The 6,000-nt window shown below is 36.9% G+C and overlaps 1 non-coding gene across 1 annotated transcript; it reads left to right on the top strand.

Moving 5' to 3' along the window:
* Positions 1-4,432: 4,432 nt before the first annotated feature.
* On the top strand, positions 4,433-4,539 carry LOC116481398 (U6 spliceosomal RNA). Its single transcript, XR_004251553.1, has one exon. It is a non-coding gene; the product is annotated as a U6 spliceosomal RNA (small nuclear RNA).
* The last annotated feature ends 1,461 nt before the right edge of the window (positions 4,540-6,000 follow it).

Here is a 6,000-nt window from a genome sequence, read left to right as displayed (position 1 = left end):
GTGAAATAAGAACATCAGTAAGAATGGGGTATCCATCCGTTGAGCTGCAAACAATCCAATTACACTGCTTAACTGAGAGCCATTTAAAGGAGAATTCCTTTACTATTTGACTTAGCTGTTCTGAAACCTCCAGGTAAGGCTGCTATTCCAGAGCCTGTTACAGTGTAGCCTGGGATGAGATGGTGAAGGAAGAGAAGGTAATATGAGCAGTGTTTTATAGGATAGAAATCATGGTTTAGAACAAATCCATGTGTTTCTGTGAAACAATGCATTCCCTCTCCAGGATTCCTTTCCCAAGAGGTAAACTAAATATGGTTTTCTCTGTTTTGTAGTATCCATTTTGGATAGCTTCAGTCCTCTGGGATCCTTCTTTTCCAAGTTAGCATCATGAACGAGGGCCTTTCCCATCCTCACCTTTTTCAATTCCCCATGCTCACCTGTTTTACTTCCAGTAGATTGGCTTCTCCCTGAAATTATGTTGGTGATCCCTAAAGTTTAAAAAATGAAAAGGACTGAGAATCTTGATATTTTAATTCTTTCAAGAGAGATTTCCCCCTTCTACTTTCTACTTTCAAAGTTTCATAACTATGAGGCTAGGTTCTCTGAAAAAATGAAATATTCAAAAAACACGTCCCCAGCAAATTCTGGCTAATCCTGTTTGAGATTCTGAATCCCAAAAGTAGAGGCAATATGGTCTCCTGGTATAATGTGGTATATCCCAGTACTTCAGTACACAGTGCTAAGTCAAACACATTGGAAATTGCTAAACCAGAACTCCTCTCCTTTTCAGGCTCTTTGCCTGTGTCCACCCTTTAGGTCCTGGAGAGCCCAAGGAACTATCTTTGTCTGTTTTCTCTTCTCCCTGTATGTAAATAACATACAGTGGGTTATTTAGGGCTAATGTAACCCTAAATAACTCATCAGTACCCATAGTTTCAAATATTATTTGTAAGCAAATGACTGACAATTCTCTATTCCAGTACAGGCTTCTCTTCTGGGCCTCAGTCACCTTCATCAACTCTTCTAGACATCACTACCTAGAAACCTCAGAGTAATTTGAACTCAAATGATCAAAATCAGACCTTACTGTATCATCTATCAAATATTATTTTTAATTCCCCTAGTATATTCCCAAACCTGGTAGATGGCACCATCATCTATTCACCCAAGCACTCAAATCATGAAGTAGGAGTCATCTAAATTTATTCCTCTCCTTTATCTCCTCAGCCACACTTGTTGATTCTAACTGGCCAACATCTTGCACACTCTTTCTGCCTCTGCATCCCCTTATGACTAGCTTATTTCAGTCCCTAATCATCTGTCACTTCCAAGAGACTTCAAACTATACAACATACCTCCACCCTTACTCTTACTCTCCTTTCATATCAATCTTCTACCTGTGACAAATTAATCTTCCCAAAAAATCCAACCTGGGCATGATAATTAACCTCTTTAAAAATCCCTTCTCCAAAATTGACCAATGGGATCTAATTAAACTAAAGAGCTTCTGCACAGCAAAAGAAACTACCATCAGAGTGAACAGGCAACCTACAAAATGGGAGAAAATTTTCGCAACCTACTCATCTGACAAAGGGCTAATATCCAGAATCTACAATGAACTCAAACCAATTTACAAGAAAAAAACAAACAACCCCATCAAAAAGTGGGCGAAGGACATGAACAGACACTTCTCAAAAGAAGACATTTATGCAGCCAAAAAACACATGAAAAAATGCTCATCATCACTGGCCATCAGAGAAATGCAAATCAAAACCACAATGAGATACCATCTCACACCAGTTAGAATGGTGATCATTAACAAGTCAGGAAACAACAGGTGCTGGAGAGGATGTGGAGAAATAGGAACACTTTTACACTGTTGGTGGGACTGTAAACTATTTCAACCATTGTGGAAGACAGTGTGGCAATTCCTCAAGATCTAGAACTAGAAAAACCATTTGACCCAGCCATCTCATTACTGGGTATATACCCAAAGGATTATAAATCATGCTGCTATAAAGACACATGCACACGTATGTTTACTGTGACACTATTCACAATAGCAAAGACTTGGAACCAACCCAAATGTCCATCAATGATAGACTGGATTAAGAAAATGTGGCACATATACACCATGGAATACTATGCAGCCATAAAAAGGATGAGCTCATGTCCTTTGTAGGGCCATGGATGAAGCTGGAAACCATCATTCTGAGCAAACTATCGCAAGGACAGAAAACCAAACACCACGTGTTCTCACTCATAGGTGGGAATCAAACAATGAAAACACTGGGACACAGGGTGGGAAACTTCATACACTGGGGCCTGTCATTGGGTGGGAGGAGGGGGAAGGGATAGCATTAGGAGATATACCTAATGCTAAATGACAAGTTAATGGGTGCAGCACACCAACATGGCACATGTATACATATGTAACAAACCTGCACATTGTGCACATGTACCCTAAAACTTAAAGTATAATAATAATACGACAAAAAAAAACCCTTCTCATTGCCCATGGAATCAACTTTTTAATTTTTTGTGTTATAATTGAGGCCAATATTATAATATTCTCATAGAACATAGAATTGATGAGTGATCTTTTTTTCTTCATTTCATGATATTTCTGTCCCAATTTTGCAATCTAGAAGCTCTAAAAACTTTCCAACATTCCCTCTTTCAATGTTCTCTCAACATCTAGGTTGTTTTCCACAAGTATATTGTATTATTGTATTATACTTCCCTGAAAATTCCATATTGTTTTACATCCCCCAGACATTTTAATAGAAAAGAGAAAATGTTCTTTTCTGTCCTAAGTTTTTTCAAGTAAACAAAAGACCCCCAAGATGTCTTAAGCTTATTTCAGTAATCTTTTATTTATCCAGCCTGGAATTCTTGGTTAGTGGTGACTTTATTTGATATGACAGTAGTATGAGCAAAGACAAGTGTGGAAATATTTTACCTAAAAAAATTCCTGTCCCCATTTAGGTATCTACTTCTGGGAAGCTATGTCCTAACAATGATGTTTCTAATTAAATGTTTAGTTCAGGGTATTCCACAGCATTAATATGACTACCTTCAACGGACTTCAATAACTCTTCAAATGAAAAGTTTTATCATCTCCTATCAGGGCCTAAATTTCACTAGTAATTAATGAAATCCCCATTTGTAATTAATTTCTAGTAGTGGTATTGTTTAGTAATGAAGTTGTAGTTCCTGGTAGCAGAGAAAGAAGTTGAGATGACTTAATTTTGAAATCCAGAAAATATTTCATGTTATAGTAGAAGAAATATTCTCAAAGAAGATGGCCTTTTGCCTGAGGTACTCAGAGACAGCTTTCTTTTGTAACTTTGACTAATCCCTGTCGAAATTTCCAGCAAGTGTGATGAAAGAAGATATTCCAGGGGATGTGAAATAAAAATGAAATTGAGAGAAAGATAGTAAAACAGAGAGAGAAAGAGAGAGAGATCAAGAGAGACAGAGACCATAGTAATGACTTTTTTTTTTTTTTAACCCAGAGAACAGCATAGACTTGGAAAAATTCACATCTCTTATAAGCCATCCAAGGGCTTCTCTATGCAAAGAGAAACAAAAACCATATTTTCTCCTAGGCTTTCTCATCCCCCAAAACCAACTGTGGCAAAACTCTCACTCTGGAGCCCTTTTGCTGTGGTTAAATACTTTGTAAAGAAGTGCTTTAACTTTGCTCATCAGTTTTACTTCCTGTGGTGGGGTTCCCTCACGTTTCATAGGGACTTCTTGGAAATATGAGGGTGAATTTTTTTTAATTAAATTTCTTGGAACTTTAGTCATGAGGATAAACCCATGAGAATAGGTTTAATATGCAATAGAAGTCCAAGATGGACAAATTAAACACCTTTACTAACCAAGACTGGCATTTTCTAGGCTCCTGAAAACTCCAGCTGACCACGTGAAGGCAAGATGGATAAAGGATTCAGAATAACATATCATTCTTAGTTTCATAAAAATCACATCGAAAAAGCTGGTATGGAGTGGCAAGTTGGAAAAAAAGAAAAACAAACAGACAAAAACAAGACCCATCCATCTGCTGTCTTCAAGAGCTCCATCTCACATGTAATTATACCCACAGAGTCAAAATAAAGAAAGAAGGATCTACTACGCAAAAGGAAAGCAAAAAAGATCAGAAGTTGTTATTCTTAGATAAAAGACTAAACCAACAACAGCAAAAAAGGACAAAGAAGGGCATTACATAGTGAGAAAGTGTTCGATTCAAGAAGAAGAATTAACTGTTCTAGACATATATGCACCCAGCATTGGAATATCCAGATTCATAATGCAAGTACTTCCAGACCCACAAAAAGACAGCTGCACAGTAATAGTGGGGGACTCCAACACTCTACTGACAGCATTAGATTGATCATCAGGGCAGAAAACTAACAAAGAAATTATTGTGCTCACTTCAGCAGCACATATACTAAAATTGGAATGATACAGAGAATATTAGCATGGCCCTAGTATAAGGATGACACAAAAATTCATGAGGCATTCCACATTTTTTAAACATACAGCATACCAGAATCTCTGGGTCACAGCTAAAGCAGTGTTAAGAGGGAAGTTTATAGCACCAAATGCCCACATCAAAATGTTAGAAAGATCTCAAAGTAACAACCTAACATCATACCTACAGGTACTAGAGAAACAAAAGCAAACCAACCTCAAAACTAGCAGAAGACAGAAAATAACAAAAATCACAGCTGAACTGAAAAAAAAATTAAGATGTGAAAAACCATACAAAATATCAATGAATCTAGGAGTTTGTTTCTTGAAAGAATAATTAAAATTGATAGACCACCATCTAGACTAATAAAGAAGATCCAGATAAACACAGTCGGATATGACAAAGGAAATACTACCACTGACTCCATAGCATTACCAAAAAACAACAACAGCAACGACAATAACAAAAAACTCTCAGAGACTACCACAAACGCGTCTATGCACACAAACTAGAAAACCTGGAAGAAATGAATAAATTCCTGGAAACATATAACCTCCCAAGATTGAACCAGGAAAAAATTAAATTCCTAGACAGACCAATAAAGAGTTCTGAAATTGAATCAGTAATCAAAAGACTGCCAACCAGAAAAAGCCCAGGACCAGACAGATTCACAGCTGAATACTACCAGATGAATAAAGAAGAGCTGGTACCATTCCTAATGAAACTATTCTAAAAAATTGGGAAGGAGACACGCCTCCCTAACTCATTCTATGAGGCCAGCATCATTCTGATACCAAAACCTGACAGAGACACGACAAAAAGGAAAACTTCAAGACAATAACCTTGATGAAATAGATGCAAAAATTCTCAAAAAAATACTAGCCAACTAAATCCAGCAGCATATCAAAAAGCTAATCCACCATGATCAAGTAGGCTTTATCCCTGGGATGCAAGGTTGGATCAACATACACAAACCAATAAATGTGATTTACCACATAAACAGAGCTAAAAACAAAAACCACATGATCATCTCAATAGATGCAGTAAAGGCTTTTGATAATATTCAATATCCCTTTATGTTAAAAACCCATAAAACACTAGGTATTGAAGGAACATACCTCAAAATAATGAGTCATCTATGACAAATCCACAGCCAACATCTTACTGAATTGGCAAAAGTTGGAAGCATTCCTCTTGAGAACTGAAATAAGACAAGGATGCCAACTTTCCCCACTCATATTTACCATAGTACTAGAAGTCCTAGCCAGAGCAATCAGACCAGAGAAATAAATAAAAGGCATCCGAATAGGAAGGAAATAAGTCAAACTATCTTTGTTTGCAGAAGATATGATTCTATACCTAGAAAACCCCATAGTATCTTCCCAAAAGCTCGTAGACCTGATAAATAACTTCAGCCAAGTTTCAGGACACAAAATAAGTGTGCAAAAATTAATACCATTTTTATACATCAACAACATCAAGGCTGAGAGCCCAATATAAAAACACAGTCCTATTCACAA

Source organism: Hylobates moloch, unplaced genomic scaffold, assembly GCF_009828535.3.
Source record: "Hylobates moloch isolate HMO894 unplaced genomic scaffold, HMol_V3 SCAFFOLD_13, whole genome shotgun sequence".
In the NCBI taxonomy this organism is placed as follows: domain Eukaryota; kingdom Metazoa; phylum Chordata; class Mammalia; order Primates; family Hylobatidae; genus Hylobates; species Hylobates moloch.
The sequence above is the reverse complement of the archived record's forward strand: the minus strand, read 5'-3'. Positions and strand labels throughout refer to the sequence as shown.